The sequence below is a fragment of the Benincasa hispida genome, unplaced genomic scaffold (genome assembly GCF_009727055.1).
Source record: "Benincasa hispida cultivar B227 unplaced genomic scaffold, ASM972705v1 Contig1711, whole genome shotgun sequence".
Taxonomy (NCBI): Eukaryota; Viridiplantae; Streptophyta; class Magnoliopsida; order Cucurbitales; family Cucurbitaceae; genus Benincasa; species Benincasa hispida.
The window spans coordinates 1-20,445 of NW_024064278.1; the positions used below are offsets into that span (position 1 = coordinate 1).

At 33.5% G+C, this 20,445-nt stretch overlaps 1 non-coding gene across 1 annotated transcript; it reads right to left on the reverse strand.

The window, feature by feature from the left end:
• Positions 1 to 19,160: 19,160 nt before the first annotated feature.
• On the reverse strand, positions 19,161 to 19,264 carry LOC120068985. Its single transcript, XR_005479414.1, has one exon. It is a non-coding gene; the product is annotated as a small nucleolar RNA R71 (small nucleolar RNA).
• Positions 19,265 to 20,445: the final 1,181 nt, after the last annotated feature.

Below are 20,445 nucleotides of genomic sequence, written 5' to 3' on the forward strand. Positions count from 1 at the left end.
CCTGGTGAGAAATCATAGAGGTTAGGCGACGCATAGTCCCAGATGGGCCTATTGCGATCGTTCGCCAATAGGATGGGATTCACCATGATACTATTTACGTTTGGTGCTCCATTTTCTAGTTGTTCCGCCATGTTTGGATCTTTCTCTTATTGTTCTTGTTGTTGTTGTTGACGGCTGTTTCTTCTTCTTCTTCAGAACATACTCTTAATCTCTGGGTCATAATCGGGCTCAGGATTTTGTCCTTCGCTCATACGATGCCCACTTCTTCCCTTACCTAAGGAGAAGCAGTGCACAGAAAGGGAGAGTCTGCAAAGAAAATCAAAAAGTTACTGTTAGCACAATGTATTGCCATAGTCCTTGGCAACGACGCCAAAAACTTGGTGAATTGGTTAATGCGATAAAATAATGGTGTAAAATGCGATGGTGGAATATGCGTTGTGCATACAAGTTTTCTCAGCAAGATCCAGGTATAAATCCTACTGAGTTGCTTGGTAAGCCCAGGGTCGAACACAGGGACTAAGGAAACAGTATGCGATGGTAATTTTTTTATTACTTTGCGGTAACAAATAATTCAATGCGTTGGTTGGTATGGGGTTTAAAGTATAAAGTTTATGCGGCGGAATTAGGAAAAGAGCTAATAATGCGACAGATACAATGAGTATGCGGAGGAACGGGTTGAGAAGGTCTTAGCTAACGTTTTCTGAGATTGCATTCAAGCTATGTGATCATGCTACACACATGCGACAACAATTCATTTTCCAATACAAATGCGATAACTCCTAATTTTAGGACGCATGCGATGTATGCGATGCTGACTTTTCCAAACCTAGATTCTATCCTTAGACTACCCTCTCGAGTATCTCTAAAGGACGAATGATGCAAACATAATACGAGATGATCACATAAAGTGAAGATCCCAGGTTATGCTAGCTAAGTGCTTCTTAACCCATTCGACAGTTTAGCTACTCATACGTAATGTAAAGAGAGTGAACAAATATAAAGATGCAATTTCCATTTTATAAACAAGTTCATAATAAAAAATGACAATGGAAAATAAGGATAGAGAGCCTGGTAGCAATATCTTCCTTCCCAAGGCTTTTACACTAAGTTATCTCTATTTTGCCGAAAAGATGTTCTTGCTTCCACAAGAGTTGGCCCTCTCTGTGTTTTCGACGCTTCCCGGCACTTTTCCGAGTTAACCAGACGATCTCTCGGCGTATTCTCCCTTCTTCGCTTCCGCCTTCAAGTATAGAAAACTACAAACTACGACTATCTAAGTATATGGTGAAGAAAAACTCTAAATTCTGAGTCACGGATCCGAATTCTCTGAACTCCTTTAACGAAGGTGGCCTTTAGTATTTATAGAGCTTCAGGGTGAAGAGCTTGTTCTCTCGAATGATTGTACTGCTGGGATGTCATTAATTCTCTGTCTGATGCGTCAAATAATTGTCACTGAAAAGTTGAGTGTACTTGCTACATTGTGTCGTTAACGGCTTGTCAACTTAATTTGGAAGCGACCGTCATCAGTTTTTTGTCCCATCGTGATTTATTAAGCTTTCATCTTGATGCGCTAGCTCTATGTGGCCACCTTCTTGAGTAGATTTTCACAAATGCAAACGATCGCATAGCCTTGCGATCGCAATCACTTAATGCACTCGGACGCTAATTTCCTTGGATCACAATTCTGCCTTGTGTCAACATATTTTCTGGACAAAATACACAAGTAACTACTTTCATGCGATAGACGCATGCGATCGCAATATTCTAAACTTAATGCTTTTGGATGTAATTTTATATATTTTTATCGTCGCAATCCTTCATTGTTTTATATCTTTGCACTGTAATAACGTGCATTTCTGCCCGTTATCAATACTCCTGAGGTATGCGTTCATGATTGTTTATTCTGAAGTATCAACGCATTTCACTCACTTTGGGAACATCCACCTATCATGGTTATCACTGTAGTTGCAACATTTCGTGGAACCAATTTGTCTTCAATAAGATCAATGCATATGATCAACTTTGCGATGGTTTGGGATCAACGCATTTGATCGATTCTCACAACAACTACAAAATAGATATTTTGACGCAAAATAACGCATGATATAGGGTTAGCGGGGATTTTTAATGCTGATGAACGCAAGCTCATTATTTCACATGAATTCTTAGCAAAATTAACGCATGTTCTACTCATCAACCCTGATAATTCTAAGTAAAAGGCTGCAATAGCTTGTATTTCTACCAGCTATCACACCCCCAAATTTAGAATCATGCCTGTCCTCAAGCATGCCTTATACTAAGGAAACTCAAAACTTGCCATCTGAGTGGTCCTTTGCATTGACCAGCTTCTCAGAATATAATTTACTTGCACTTCTAGCTAGGGTAGCAGCATTCTCCTCAAACTTAGCCACTGCTTCTAAGAAATATTGTCTATGTTTTAATTCTAGCAAGCCTCCGCTCAAAACTTTTTACTCATCGCAGACAACTTTGCTTTTAGCTTTTTAAAATTCGATCGTTCAAGATGATTCAAAGCTTGTGACTCATTATTAGATTAAGGCATTGAACCTGGTTATGCTCTTCGTTTTGGCTTGCCCACACGGGTGTCATGCGGGCATCCAACTTTGGTCACGCGCTATATTCAATTCAACTCTTATCTTAGCTAAATTTAGTTTACGTCAGACAGAGGAGTTGTTATTATGCGTTGATTCTGGCCACCTACTTTCGTTTTGGCTTACCTGCACGGGTGTCATATGAAGTATCCAACTACGAGTAGGTACCTTTCACAATTTAACTCTTATCAGCTTGAACGAATTTGCCAAATTTAGAGAATGGCAGGATCCTTGCGAAAAAGCTAAAGACAAAATTATTCCAAGATGCAGTAAAAGAGGTCCGAGCATAGGTTTTCAAATCGTTTACGAACAGAGCTAAATAAACATCTATATCATTTTCTGGTTGTTTAGAATCAAATATTAGTGCAGTCAACATAAAAAAAAATTCCACTTCATGCACAACCATCGAGGTAGATTGTACGTCACTAACATCACTGACCAACAACTATATCTACTACTAAGATCTCCATTTGGATTTACCCCACCTATGGAAAGAGCAAGACGATGATTTTCTAAGTTCTAACCCAAACTCTCACCATAATTTGTCTACTTTTTTCCACGATAGTGCATGTTTGGGATATTGTAATAAACCATTTGTTTCTTTTTCTTTTTCTTTTTTTTTTTGGCATGCCACGTCAATAAACTTGAGGTTTCTTTGCTTCGAAACATACATTTAAATCTTGGAATTGAGGAAAAATACAACATGACTTTTGTTGGGACATTCTTTCCTTTCAATTTTTATGAAGCTTCCATCTTGACGTACCACAAATAGGTACATTTGCATCTGAGATTTTTTTTTTCTAAACAAATTGACGTACCACAAATTGTCTACTTTTTTCCACGATAGTGCATCTCTGGGATGTTGTAATAAACTATTTGTTTCTTTTTTTCTTTTTTTTTTTTTTGGCATGACACGTCAATAAACTTGATGTTTCTTTGTTTCAAAACATTCTTTTAAATCTTGGAATTGAGGAGAAATACCATATGACTTTTGCTAAGACATTCTTAGCCCTTTCCTTTCAAATTTTATGAAGCTTTCATCTTGGCATGCCACAAATGGGACATACATTTGCATCAGAGAGATCTTTTTTAAACAAGCAACAACCATTGCTACATGCATGAATCTTCTCGTACTTCATTCCAAGAATACCCAAATTCTTTTTTGCTTCATAAGTAGAAGTTGAAATTTCATTAGGATTCGGTAATATGTCATGAATTAATTCCAACAACTCAGCAAAACTCTTATTTCTCCATCCAAATTTAGTTTTCAAATTATATAACTTTACCATTGTAAATATTTTGCTAAAAGTTTTACAATTTCGGTACAATGGTTTCTTCAGACCATCTAGTAATTCTTCAAAATTTTTGGATATTTCATTAAAATAGTTGTGTACAGCCTCAAACATTCCCACTGTGTCATGAACATTAACATCATCCTCATCAACTTTGTCTCTTTCACTAGTTGACACATTTTCATTCTTTCTCTTAATTGGTAATGATTCACCGTGAAAATTCCATGTCCGATAACTTTGATCCATACCATTAAAAAGTAAGTGATCTCTTATTGTTTTCAAATTTAGAGTCTTTGACATTCACACACTTCAAACATGGACAACTCATGATATTCGACATACTTGAATGTTGTAGACCATTTTTAATAAACATCTCAACCCCTAAACAATACTTAGTTGACATTCTATTCATTTTCATCCATGACATATCCATGATTGTAAAATATGCCACTTAATCTATAAAAAAGACAGACAATAACAAGTAAAAATTACGAAACCTTAAGCCTATGAACTTAACCATAATCAACAATAAGACCTAAAAGTTGTTTATATCAACATGACAAACAGAAAAGAATATAAACAAAATATTTTCAATACTAAAATATAACCCAAGAAAATGTTCTATAAACAAATTAGCCACCAAACAAAAAGATGATAGCAAAACAATCAAACAAGTTCATATTCATGAACTGATTTTCATCTCAACACTTTAAAATCTTATGAACCAAAATCAACAACAATACCTAGATTAGTTTACTTTAAATTTTTAGATAAAATAAAAAGAATAACACAAATGAAATATTAATGGCTAAATTATAATTGGAAAAAAATGGTTCTAATATACACTTGAACCACACCAAGCAAGACTATCAACCAAGTACATATTCTTGAACTAATTTCACTTCAACATTTCAAAATTTCAAGAAACTTAATCATTGGAATAAAATAAAATGAATGAAATAATACTTCAACCACACCAAACAAGCTTAATCAACCAAGTAAGACCAAATTAGTTTATATATAATTGAAAAAAAAAATGATTTTAATATACACTTGTACCACACCAAACATGACTACCAACCAAGTATATATTATTGAACTAATTTAATTCCAACATTTCAAAATTTCAAGAAGTTTAATCATTAGAATAAAAATAAAATGAATAAAATAACTTTAAATTATTAAATTGAAAATACATATGAAAAGAAAATTTTACCTTTCCAAGCAAACAACTCGAACAACCCACAAGCTTGAAAAGATCCGAACCGAAGATCAAAGATTGGAATAGATCTGACGACCAGACGGCTTATATAATACGACTAAGATTGTAACGCCGACGATGACAACCCGCGAATGTTGGACCTGCATGGCCGGATCTACATGGTCGGATCTGCACAGCCAGATTTGCACGGTCGGATCTGCATGCAAACGCTGGAGCTACACGTGAAGCACGATCTACACGACAAGATCTACACGCGAAATGCTATTTGTACGATCAAATCTGCATGGCTGGATCTGCACGCGAACAACACGACGACAACCCACGAACACCGGATTTTCACGTAATCTACACGACGACACACAAAACTTAATCTGCTTGGCCATATATGCACGAGAATGCCAGATCTGCACGCGAATGACATGACGACAACCCATGAATGTCCGATCTGCAGGAGAATGACACAATGACAACCCATGAACGTCGGAGATGATTGGTACGATCAAGGGGAAGAGAGGGTTTGTAAGAGAGAAATGAGAAAGGAGAGAGAAGAATGATAGTGAAATGAAAGAGAAATATTTTTTTTATTGAAGTTAAAAAAATAAATGGGAACCTTTAATGGGTTTTAAATCAAAATTGTAGCCTATTTTTAATGCTGTATAAAACCAACATTAAAGATCCATTTTTTTAAAACCGACATTATACATCTAATTTCACTTTTTCCAATCGATTTTAAAGCCCAAAATTCTTGTAGTGAGTTATCATTTACAATGTAAACGAAGCCACTACCCTAGCTTTTATAGGTGGCGAACCAGCTCTTTGAAGGTGTCATATAGAAGGTACATCCCAAATCTAGAACCTAAATATGTGTTTCATTTGAATCTTGTCTGTCAACACTATATTGGGATGTTGTGTTAAGGCATCAGAAAGGACAAAAGAACTTTGCTCAGCAACTGATGCCTCAACTTTAAATTCTCTCAAACTGAGTTTCCTCTCAATTCTCTCTAATTATTTTCTTTCACTAATGGTATTTTTCTGAGTTTTAAATCTTCTATTTATAAGTTGAGGTTTCCTTAAGCTTTTACAATAAATTTCTAACTGATTTTTGTTTCATGGAAGTTTTAAATTAGGTAGTAAATTGTTCAAACATCATCAAACCTACCAGAATTATATAAAAACTATCCTAAATCAAGAGTAATAAATACACATTTTAGATGTGTTTCAATAAGCATTATGCATAAAGTACTCTTTCAATACGCAATTAATGCTCCCCAAAATAATGTCTGCGGCAACCCTAGTCTAAAGAATTCGTAGTCATAAATAGCACAACAGAAAAATAGAAAATGTCTCTTCTCAAAATCAGCAATTCACCATCATCCCAGAGAAAATATTTTGCAGAATAACTTAAATTAAGAAAGAAATATTATGCAGAATTAGCATCTTGAGTCACAACCTTTTGGACAAGTTCGCACAGAGTTATAATATGAGACAACCTATAAGCTGCCCATGCCAGGGTTCTTAAACAAATATATATAGCCAATATCATAGATATAACATATAGAGACCAAAATGAATAAAAGTAAAAAATATAAGGACTAAAAGTCTTAAACTACATTATTTAAACCAAAATGAACCTATTGTAGTTTTTGGAAAATTGTCAGAAATAGCACTAAGTTTTTACCTTACAAGACTATTACGCTTTTTGAAAATTCTTAATAATAATTTTTCTCAGCCCATCTCAAGAGAGATCGACCAGCAAGATTTAATTAAAAAATAACTTTTTCTAACTTGTTGATTGGTTTGGTCCTTTTCGGTATATCTTGCCAGATTATAAACTGAGATTTGGGTAAAAAAATCTAAATGTTACATAATCTTCCCAAATCTTTCCACAATTAAAAGATGACACTACCATATTACACAATTTGACGAAATTTGAAAAGATAGCTCGTAAATTATCTAGATAATCAATAAATCAATTTAGAAATTAATATAAATATAAATTTGATTTAAAGATTTGCAAGATTTTGTATAAAATTTGGGAAATATTGCAAGGAAAAATTTGAGAAGATGTAAGAGTTGGTACAAGATTTGGAGAGATCACATATAATTTGAAAAGATTATAGGGATCTTGAAGTTATTCTCGGGAAAAATAATATCGAGATTCTATATATTTGGGCTTTCACGGTTAAATTTCATGTATATACACTGATATTCATATATTTGGGTTTTCTTATTGGAATCTCGAGCTGGATTAACACCGAGATTCTATATATATCTCAAATCTTACCCAATTTTTTATAAAATTTGATCTTTCCAAAAATTTAAAAATGTTGAATCAATTTGGAAATCTATTTTGACAATTGGAAAACCCATTTGGAATTTTAAAAATTCATATAATTTTGAAAACAACTAAAGATTTGATCCGTTAAATAACATTGAGTAAACACAACCTAATTTGGAGCAAATTCGAAGAATATAAGATTTAGTATAAGATTTGAAAAAATTACATGAATTAACAAATCTTGACCTGTAATCATTTTACGAATTTTTAAAAGATATACTAATTTTATAAGGTAAAAACTTAAACGTGCTATTTCTAACGATTTCTTTCGTTTTTTCCCTTCTCCAAGAAACGTGTTGAAGAAAATGGCAAGTTGAAGGCATTTTGTTCTTTAGTTGTGTCACCAACTTGCTGATTTCATGTGCACCTTCCACTCGAGAACGTAGCAAGTTGGACGATTTTTTTTTTGTTTTTAATTGTATACACATCTATACTCGGTTTTCATTCGATTTAGTGCCTTCCATTTCTGAATTTTTCAATTTCCAAAAAGTAAATATTTAAATAGAAATCGTACATATTCAAAGTTTAAGATAATCATTGTAAGTAAACTTATTCTTTATATTATGGTGATAGAACTTTCGACTAAAAAATTAATTAAATTACAAATTATTTATGACGTATTTGATAGGTAATCTGAAAAGGTAAAATTTAAAATTAAACAATGATTTGGTAGAGGATTTGAAATTGAATCCAAATTCACAAGATATATTTGATATATAAGAATGGTGAATTTAAAAGACGCATCATCTCGAAAGACATATTGAAGATTCTACAAAGTAAAGAGACTTCACAGTTTTTATCAAATAAATCATGAGTTATTTCTTTCATTGTCAATTGATTTTAGATAGAACTCTAGTTTCTAATAACTATATGTCTATAGACTATAGAATTTGTTTAATTACCTATTAAATATTAGGGTGAAGATAAAATATTACTTATGGTTGAAGATTTGTTGGTTGACTCTATCTTTTAAGGCAGATTTGTTTAGTTACCTACTAAATAGTACTATTGAGAGGAAGTCTCACATCTAGAGGAGCCTAAGTACTATTGAGAGGAAATCTTACATCTAGGGAGAGCTAAGTGACTTGTGAGTTGGACTCTACGTGAGTTACTGTAGTAATCATTGAATTGTAGATAATTACTAAGTTGTAATTGACTCTTTAATATTAGTGGATTATCTTTCCTGGGTATACTGCCCCGAGACATAGGTGGTTTATCACCGAACTGGGTTGCCAACTCCTATGTGCACCTTTACTTGTTTTCTCGAGTTAGTTTTGTTTGTTGTTACAATGTTTGTCTGTACTTTCTATTTAACATCCGTGTTTCGAGTGATAAGTCATCTTATAACTTTTGTAATTTAACTAATTTATGATGATCTTTTATACTAAAAGTTTTGTTAAATTATTATTTTATAATATCTTTTAATTTATAATTTAGTATATTACACATATTTGTAATTTAAGAAAATAAATTGAGTTTATATAACATGATATATTATATTTATTTCTTATTTCTTATATATAATTCTACATTTTAAAATTTTAAATCAAGATCTTAATATACATAAAACATGAAAATTGTCTCACAGAATTTACGATATTTGGATCACAGAATTTGAAAAAGAGTTAAAAAAAACACAATCTCTCCAACTCATATTTGCTCAACTTAGTGAATTCGTAAACATAAAACATAATCCGGATTATTACTACCAAAAATCTCTTAATTTCCTAAATTCAAATTTATATATAATACATCATTAATTTTTAAAATTTTTGAATTTTCAAGGAACTATTAGACACAAATCTTAGCTAGTTGGATCACATAATTTGCCACTTAGAAAACTCTTCTAACTTTCATTTTTAAAATTTATTTTGAAATTTTTGTGTAGGATTATGTGATGAAAGTACGTTGAATAAAATGAAACAAACTCAACCAAAATGATATTTTGGCCTAAATAATTCATAAATAACATTTCTATTTCAAAACTATTAAAAGAACATTACGAAGTCTTCGGATGTGACCAAACAACTCAATGTCGCACATAGAGGCAATTGGACATAAAATGAAAAGACATTGACCTCTTGATATAGTTTTTGGAGTCAACCCTTTCGGGTTTTATACATAGTTTACAAATAACTTGTACATTTCTTTCTCATAATCATAAAGAGAGTAAAGAGATGTTGTTATATGGAAGAAGAAGAGAAAATGTTAAAAGGAGTTGTTGTTTTATCAGAAGACACAATTATTATTTCAGGAGCAAATCAAGCTGTTGTTCCATCCAATCAATCAGTACACATAAGTCTTGATGGATTAAATTCATTAAACACCAGTGTTTCAACCCTCAATCACTTTCTTCATGGAGCAAATCGAGTTCTTAATGGAGCCAATCGAGTTCTTCATAAATTCAGTGAATCTTTAGGAGGAAATGTTTCTCTTCAACTCATTAGCTCTACCAATCAATGTAAGTTCTTCTTTTACCTCTTTTTCTTTGATCCTTCTTTCCTTCTTTCCTTTTTTATTCTAATTGTGATACTTGAGCTTAGGAGAGGTATATGAATGAACCGGTTTTACATCTGAATAAAAAGAATCATGTGTTGGGGTTAATACCCTAAATCTCGTAGGGTCCTATAGTTTGTAATGTATTGAACAAACTCATTGTCTATTTAATAAAATATAAGATATTTTATTCCATATTTTTGTTGGCATTCTAATAAACTAACATCCAAAGTTATCTTGTGACTTAAACATGTATGTAGAAACATACAGGTGAATCATGTTTAAGTGATAACCTAAATGGTCTGTAGATGATGGATAAGGATGGGTAAGTTATCCTAGTGACACTATGAGTATGGACCGCTTTTTAGTGCTACTACAATTATTGTAAAGTGCTACAAATGATTTGATCCTGATCATTTATGTATAGACATGTGAGTGGGGATATTCTATATAAAGGAGTTTGTATAAGACTAGATCACGAAATGTTTAATCTCATTATATAACATCGTTCATGATAGAGACTTACATTTCACCAGGATGATCATAGGTAACATGACTGAAATCCTGAGTGAGTTGTGAACTCCTGCCTATGAGAGCGGCCCTTTGATTTGTATGGGTGAGAATGGCCAGATCGTCGACTTAGTAAATCTACCATTTTGGGGATTCGTCTGATTGGGCAATTAGGAACAAAGGTATACAAGAAAATACACTCATTCCCGAGGTCGGGGTAAGTAGATAAATTTCTCCCTTAAGGGTTGATTCCAAGGCTTGAACAATGTGGTGTCACACCCTCTCCTGGCTTGAGAGGGGTTTAGTCATAGTTGGACTATGATCTATTGATAATTAAAGAGATCAGTGATACTTAAGGAGTTAGATGTAACTACATGGGCAAAACGGTAATTTTGGCCTAGTTGTACTTATGAGCAGTTTGTGAAGGGTCATCGTACTGTTGATTGTTTATATCCAGTAGACACAAAAATATATCAGTAGTGCTAAGAGTGCAACTGTCGGTTTTTAGTGGAGTGCTAGACAGTTAACAGATGGTGAATAATTTAATTAAAGAGTTTGATTAATTAGTCATGTACTGGTTGAGCTTCAAGCTACAAGTCCATGAGTCCCCTTGGTAGCTCAATAGGATTAAATGAGAATAAGTTTTTGGATTAATTTGAATTGTTCAAATTAATAGAGGGATTTAATTATATATTATATAATTAAGTTATTTTAATATATGTGATATAATTATTTTAATGTATTTGATACATTATAGATTTATTGAGATGATATAAATATTTGAATAAGATTCCAATATTATTAACAGGAATTAGATTCATAGTTATTAAATTTAATATAAATGTGAATTAGATTAAATGTCATATAAGAGTTAAAAGAAACTATAGATTATATTGTATATGATACAAATTAAAACTATAGGTTATATGTTATATTTGATATAACATATAATTTCATATACATATAATATGATAAGTTAGTTATCATATTCATATTTATATTAAATGTCATTTTTTTATTTTAATTAAAAACGAGGGAGGGAGTTACAACTGTCTTTCTCCTCTTTTCTCTCCACCCAAATAAGTGGATGGTTGTTATATTTGGTATTCTAAAAAGAAAGCTTTATCTTCTTGCTTTTGTTCATCGAATTTGAGAGTGAGGAAAAAAACGAAACTATTCAGTGAGTTATTGGATTTATTGTTGAATAATTTCAATACTTCCTCTTCTCTACTAAAATTTTTCTTTTTTCAAAATAGTCAGAGCCCACCGCTCCTGGGTTCTCTATCTGAGAATACCGAGGAAACCATTGTGGTTGTGCTCTCGTTTTTTATGGAGAATTTCTTCAAGAAAGTTTTCAAGGCATTCGTGTACTCTTCGAGGGATTCTTGAAGAAAAATCTTCAAGGGTAAGGTTTCTAAAACCTAATTATATAGCATGTTGTAATTTATGTAAATACATATCTTTTTCTTGATTTACTGTAAAATTTACATTCAATGAAAAAATGGGATTTGGGACGCTCTTTCTTCCACTCACGGTTCCCTTCAATTTGGGATCCTTCATCATGAGGATATGAAGCATGCATAGTTAAGAAAGGCTTAAAAAATTTTGTAATTATTACGTACCTATACGTTATACCAAGAAGCTGCACTTTCTTTTTCTGTGGCTCAATTATAGTAACTCCTAAATTAAGTATGCTTAGCTTGGAGCAATCCTATGTTGATTGACCTCCTAATTTTTTTTTTTAAAAAAAGTATGTGCGTGAGGACAAACATGCCAAAAGAACCTGTTGGTATATGAGGATAAGTTTCACTCTTAGAAACAGTTTAAGACAAGTAAGAATAACGTTGCCAGGTCATGAGGATGTCAAGGCTATTAGGTGTTGAATCCTAGGTCTCAGACATTATGTAAGTAAATAATGATTTCAACAACAATGGTTGCCAATTGAACTATGCTTAAATTGATTTTAATTTGAATATTATTCTAAAATGTTAATGCAACATGTGAATTGTTATCTACCAGCTCCTTCTGTACTTTTATTGTTTATATGAATGAAATTGGAGTTAGGATATGATGAGGATGCTACAAATGTGTTAACCTAGCTGAGATATTCTGGTGCATCCACTGACCAACTTATCAAGTTATTAGTTGTATCTTTCTAATAAAATAGATATTGTTATCTTGATCTAATGGTCCATTCTATAAACAATATTTTAACTCATAGGTGTTTAATGGATTAAAAACTTGAGGCTAATTACTACAAATTAATGGATGGAGTTTAGAAAATATTTCAAGTTAGTGTGACTTCTACTTGGTATTCGAGTAAGAGATTCTCTAATCCATCTGATTCTTTTAATTAATATTAATAACTATTTGTCAATGGGGGCGTTTAAATATATCTGTTTTCTTTTGAGATGAAGGGTTGTTTAAATAATAACTACAACTTGTTAGCCTTCGTTACATATTTCAAAACTAGAAGTGTATAAAATATTAATTTTACTGTCGTGCCCATCTATTTAAGTGAGTTTGTTTTAATGTGGTATTTAGGTACATTTCGTCTTTAGAAGTCGACGGTTCAATCCAAAAAAAAATTATAAAAAATATATATAAAATATTATTTTGTCCCTTATTATCAATCAAACCTATTAGTAGGGAGAAAATCAAACACAAATATGTAATTTGCATGTCTAATTTATTCGAAGGGTTACAAATAATTGTGACCCAGGTAAACATATTATTTCAATTATTTTTATATTGATATTTAATATCATTTTTAAATCAATATCTAATATCAAATTTATTATAAAATAATTCTTTAAAGAAACGTGTATATTTTAAATTAAAAATAACATTGTTTAGTCTAAAATATTATATCAAAGTTTTTCTTCTTAAAGAACAATGGTTAGTCCAAAAACTTTGTTGATATGAGAAAAGAAAAACGAAGTTTTCATGAATAGAAAAAATGTCAAACCATTTAAAAAAGCAAAAGAAAATATATTGATAGACATCGATAGACTTCTATCAACGTCTATTAGTGATAGACTTCTATCAACTTCTATCCACCTTAATTAAAGAAGATTAAAATTTTGTTATTTTGTATAAATAGTTTGATTATTTCTCTACTTTTGAAAATTTCCAAAAGAAAATATATGCAATGACAGATTTAGAATTTTTTAAATTTAGTTTGGGAAGATGATATATTTTTGGGAAGCTAAATTTAAATTTCAAGGTCGGTATGAGAGTGATTGTGGAGGTAAGAATAAAGTGATTTTACATAAATTAATAAATAATCAAATTTTGCTAAACAACTTTTTAGACTAAATCCTCCCTATTTACTCCTGCAAACAAAACAAATCCCAAACAAGCCTAAAGGTAGTCAATGCACAAAATGAGATGAGGTATAAAAATTGGGCAATTCCCCCTTCAGAACACTCGCTCAACACAAAAAAAAAAAAAAAGCTCATAAATTTTTTGGATTATATAAATGTTTTATCCACTTATTAAACAATACTTGGAGAATGTATATCTACCATCTTTTTTTCTTGAGTAATTGAAATTGATAGTATCTTTAGAGCTAATAATTAAGTGTATAACAAAAATATTAAAAGATTACAAATATAACAAATTTAATAATGATAGATTCGATTTCTAATTATTCCTATGTGTGATAGACTGTATCGTTGATAGACTTTTATATCAGGGATATAATCTAAACTCATGGATCCAATTTTTTTTTTTTTATATTTACAAATTTATTGCATTATGATATATCTAGTAATACTTTGGTCTTGATTGCTATACTTGCAACTACTCTTTATTCCTTTTAGTATAATATAATATGTTATCAAAGTCCATAAATCCAAAACGAGTATTCGAATGGAAAAAAAAAAAGGTAAGGATTTGACTCAAGAATGGTGAATCTAAAGTGGTACCATATTGATAGCTTAGACAAGATTATTGAGTAGTATTTTGGTTTTCATTAAAATTCTAGTTCAATGGCTCATCAACCTAAGAAATAACTTATCGGTATTGACATGACCATTTTTCTAAAAGGTTGGAAGTTTGATCACACATCTTTATAATTGTTGTAAGTGGGCATGTTATGGTAAATTTAATTATGTCAATATGAAATTACAATAAATTTAATGATTATATCATATCTCAACAACAGTTTATCTGAAGTTATTTATGTCAATTTTTTTTCTTTCATATAGATTATTTGAACTTTTTATGGATTAGATTAGATGTACTTTTTATGATGGTCACTTTAGCTTGAAGGAAATAATCGTACATTTGAAACAACTCTAATATCAACTTACAAACTTGGGAAAATACTCATAATCTAGTATGACATTGGCCACACTTCTAAAAATAAAATTACAAAGGAGAAAAAGAGGTAAATCATAACATAATAGTGAGTGTGCTAAGAATGTGTCAACTTAGTTGAAATATTCAAATTCGTTCAGTAGTTTAACTTTTTTTTTTTTAGTGAAGAAATCATGACTCAAATATCTCAGCTAGTTTAGTTTATAACTAACTTTATCTTGTAATGGTCTGTTGGTATATGCTATAAATACCAACTGATCAAAAAACAAAACAAAGAGTAAGTTCATAATTTTCTATTTTTTTGTAAACAAAACAAGTTGAACGCAATCTTCTAAGTGAAAAAGAACTTGAATCTTTCTGTGGACGTAGGCATCTTGGCCGAACCACGTAATTTGTGTGTTTCTTTTTCTCCTCTTTATTTTCTTCATTCGATCGACTTTAATCTTTCTGCAAATCACGTGAATACAATCTTGCTATTAAATCGTATCGAATTCCAATGTATCGAGTTGAATCGTGCATTGCTTTCTTCTATCGAGTAGCTTGGAGTTAGTCGTTTTTGTCTTCAAGTCGCATCGAGTAAAGATCAAGACTCATCGAGTAGGATCGAATATCGATCAGCCCTCATCGCGTTCCATCGAGTAAGAGCAGAATCCCATTGAGGATAGAAGGAAATTCACATCGAGTATCGAGTAGAAACATATCGAGCATCGGTATCTAGTACCGAGGATTTGACAGAGCCTTTCTCAGCCATTTCTTCATCATCTCCATTTTGATCTTGAATAATTGGGCCTAGAAAAGATTGAATAACTCAACAATTTGTGGTATCAGAGCATTTGAAGATCATCAAGATCAGCAGTCTTGGAGCATCAAGATACTCAAGAAAACTAGTCTTGATACTTGATCAAATCAGTGATGGCTGTTACAAGATTTGAAATAGAAAAGTTCAATGGAAAAGGTGATTTTGGCATGTGGAAGGCCAAAATCAAAGCTATTTGAAGAAATCAAGACTTAAATATCTCAACTAGTTTAGTTTATAACTAACTTTATCTTGTAACGGTCTGTTGGCATATGTTATAAATACCAACCGAACAGAAAACAAAACAGAGAGTGAGTTCATAATTTTCTATTTTTCTGTAAACAAAACAAAGTTGTATGCAATCTTTTAAGTGAAAAAGAACTTGAATCTTCCCATGGACGTAGACATCTTGGCCGAACCATGTAATCCTATGCGTTTCTTCTTCTTCTCTTTATCTTCTTCGTTCGATCGACTTCAATCTTTCTGCAAATCACGTGAATACAATCTTGCTATTAAATCGTATCGAATTCCACTGTATCGAGTTGAATCGTGCATCGATTTCTTCTATCGAGTAGCTTCGAGTTAGTCGTTTTTGTCTTCGAGTCGCATCGAGTAAAGATCATGACTCGTGGAGTACGATCGAGTATCGGTTAGCCCTCATCGCGTTCCATCAAGCAAGAACAGAATCTCGTCAAGGATAGAAGGAAATTCGCATTGAGTATTGAGTAGAAACATATCGAGTGTCGAGTATCTAGCATCGAGGATTTGACAGAGCCTTTCTCGGCCATTTCTTCATCATCTCAGTGTTGATTTTGAGTACTTGGGCCTAGAGAAGATTGAATAACTCAATAATTTGTGGTATCAGAGCATTTGAAAATCATTAAGGTCAGCATTCTTGCAGCATCAAGATACTCAAGAAAACCAGTCTCAATACTCGATCAGATTAGTGATGGTTGTTGCAATATTTGAAATAGAGAAGTTCGATGGAAAGGGTAATTTTGATCTGTGGAAGGCCAAAATTCAAAGCTATTCTTGGATAACAGAGAGCTCATAAAGCCCTTTGAGACCCGTCAACTCTGCCACCTACATTAATAGCTCAAGAAAGGGAACATATGGAACTTACAGTCTATGGAACTTTGGTTCTTAATCTTAGTAACAACATCTTGAGACAGGTGATCAATCAAGACGTGACCTACAAGATGTGGGTCCAGCTGGATGGTCTCTTTGCAACCAAGGATCTCTCCAACAAGATGTACCTAAGGGAAAATTTCTTCACTTTTAATATAGATTCTACTAAACCATTATCAGACAATCTGGATGAGTTTAAAAGGATAGTTGATAACTTGTAGAAATACAAGTTATTTTTGCTCTTAAGTTGGAACAATAAGATTTTTAATGATAAATTCTCCTCATTTTTAGAAGAAACACATGGAATTACTCAAACATTAGCAAACTCATGCAAAGGAAGTTTTATTACCAAATACTGCGCCACTAACGCATTGTATTGCAGGATTTCAACAAGAAGCTAACACATAATTAAGAAGTGTCGCAGGCAAAAGTTTTAACGCATGGGCTATACGTCGGAGGGAATTCAATGCAGAGAAGATTCATTGATCTAGGATGATTGTGTCACATCACCACTTGCAAGTATGGGCACCTGTAGCAGGCGGCGTCTGGAAAGCTTCTGAGTGTCAGGCGGCTGACCAGGGCATGGACTTTAATGTTGCCCATCACCAAGTGGAGATGACCAATACCTATAAATAGATGAAGTCCTTCTAGAGATACAAACACATATACAGAAATTTTGAAGATCCTCACTCTCATATTAGCGTAGTCATAGTTTTAGTTCTTTAGAAGTTGTGCTGTGGTACCAAGACGATCAGAAGGGTTGAGAACGACCATCACCGCCAGTAAGGGAGCAGAGGAAGTCAAGCTTGAGAAAGACACTTCGTCCAACTCCTATACAAGTGATTGTACATAACTAGATTGAGCCAAAGAGATACAAGAGATTGTACTCTGCGGCTTGACTCAGTTCCTTTCATCTCATTTATCGCTTTCATTTCATCTGATTAAATATTGCTTTTGTAAAGACAATCTGCTTTTTTTTATAAAATTCATATATTTGATCCATCATACTTTGCCATTGTTTATTTCTTGTTTATGTTGAATGCATCTGTACTTTATGAAAAATCTTATTTTCAAATGCTTAAGCCATCTTGATCAATTGGTGAAAGCATCTTTAACTTAGATTATCCGAGAGAATAACTAAGCCGCATCAAGTAGAACGTCTAGTACATCTAGAGATAGAGTTACTGGTAATTATTGCATTCTGTGTTCGACGCATGCATCCTAGAGATAGGTTTTGTATGTTATTCGCATTGAGAAGTGTTGAATAAAGTCTAATGCATAAACAAAGATAAGAAAATCATAAATCATCCCATCTTATCCACATCACACTCTGGTTTGTGCACATTCATCTTAGATCGACGCATACCACTTACATTAAAATCCATTTTCGCATGATTCATCACTCACTACTCAACTCTTTTGTATCTTCTTGCAAAGGCACAACACCTTAGTGTAAATAACACATTTCTTCATATATTTTAGGAAACCCCTACAATAGCTACAACACAAGGTTTGCATTATTTAACTGAATCCCTGAGTTCGACCCTGGACTTATCAGGAACCAAACTAGATTTATACTTGGGTCTGGTTTAGGAAAAGTTGTGCGTTCTGTTGCACATCCTTAACACACCAACGCGTTACAACTACGTAAACGCATCAAAGCATCAATGCATCATTTATACTTGGAACTTATTTTTTATAATTTATTTTATACAATACACTCCCAGTTCGAATCATGATAGCAACGGACAAGTTTTTGGCGCCGTTGCCGGGACTAACCTGAAATTTCGTTGTATCTTTTGTAGGAACACTTTAGTCAAGGGAGTATTACAAGCCAAGCCTAAGCTTGTGAACGTTTATGAGCAAGGAGAGCACTCTTGAATTCATATACAACCCCAAGATTGAAAGGACCTTCCGATGTAGAAACTGATCTAATTGTCGTCAAAGGTTGACGCAGCAACTTCTCAGACAACAGAACAGGCAACGAGCAATGGCAGACAATCAGGCAAATCAGAACTTAGATCAGCAACTAGCTCATGATGCACAAAATCCGATCCTAATGGCGAACAACAGCACGCATCCTATGAGGGAGTACGCATCCCCTGTACTGTATGATTTCTCACCAAGAATCATATTCCCAACACTAGATGGGACAAGGTTCGAGATGAAATCTGTAATGCTTCAAATGCTCCAGTCTGCTGGACAATTTGGGGGTGGTCGTGGTAAAGATTTTCACGCCCACATGAAGCATTTCCTGGAAACGTGTAATTCATTTGTGATTCCTGGAATCACCCCAAAGGCGATCGGGCTATCTTTGTTCCCCTATTCTTTGCGTGATGACACAAAACAATGGGTATGCTCACTCGAGCCTGGTGAAATCACCACCTGGGAGAAGTTGGTGGAGAAATTTATGCAAAAATACTTCTCACCTTCCACCAACGCGAGGAGGCATCGAGAGATTATGAACTTTGAACAAGAAGAAGCTGAAACCCTAAGTGCCACATGGGAGCGTTTTAAGGGTTTGGTCAAAAATTGCCCGAACCATGGACTACCACTAACTATCCAAATAGAGACTTTTTATGGTGGATTGAATAGAGCATCGCAGATAGCAGCAGACGCAGCGGCGGTTGGTGGAATTATGGATAAATCTTACACTGAGGCTAAGGAGATATTAGACTGCATTGCTAAGCACAACATGGAATGGGTGGATGATACGTATGATGGAAGAGCTGACAGGAAGAAGAGATCTCAAAATGTTAATTCTATCGATTCCAGTGCAATAGCGACACTATCTAGACAAGTGGCTACGATGACCAGTCTTTTGCAGAACATATCGCTAGGAAACACATCAAATCAGCAGAAGGTGAATCAGGTAGAAGCGTTCGAGCAGCCCATGGTTAGCTGTGTGGGTTGTGGAGATCCTCATTCTTATGCTGATTGCCCACAAAACCCGTAGTCAGTATGCTTCATTAAAAACAACCAATTTTCCAATACATATAATCCTGGATGGAGGAACCATCCAAATTTTTCTTGGATAGGAGGAAATCATCAGAAGCACCACCTAGGGGCAATCCAACAGCAAAGGCAGGGACCGCCGCCTGCATTTCAACCAAAGAATCAACAACATCAACAGTCCTTTAATAGAGGAGGACAGACGTCGAGCTCAGGATCTCCGCTTGAGAACCTATTAAAGGAGTACATAGCCCAAAATTACGCGTTGCTAAAACACCTGGTGTCATTTATCAGAAACCTGGAAATACAGGTAGGGCAGATAGCGAGCGAGTTGAAGAACAGGTAGCCTGGAGTTCTACCTAGCAACACTGAAACTCCTGGGAACAATAATGGAAAGAAGCAATGTCATGCAGTGATGTTGCGAAGTGGAAAAGCTCTTGAAGAAAGAAGAATGAATCCAAGAAACAATAGTCCTTCAAAAGAACGCAACACACGTTCAATGGCAGTAGAAGATCAAGAAGAAAGAATGCCTGAGACCATAAGCTATTCAAAACCCAGTACGTCTAACGTGGGAAAACCTGCGGTGCCGCTAATGCACTATTCCCTAGACGTCTGATGAAGAAAAATGATGAACAATAATTCAAGCACTTTCTTGAGCTCTTGAGGCTATTGCATATCAATATTCCACTTATAGAGGCCTTGGAGAAAATGGCAACATATGTCAAATTTTTTAAGGACATTTTGACGAAGAAAAGAAGAGTCAGCGAGACGGAAGTAAT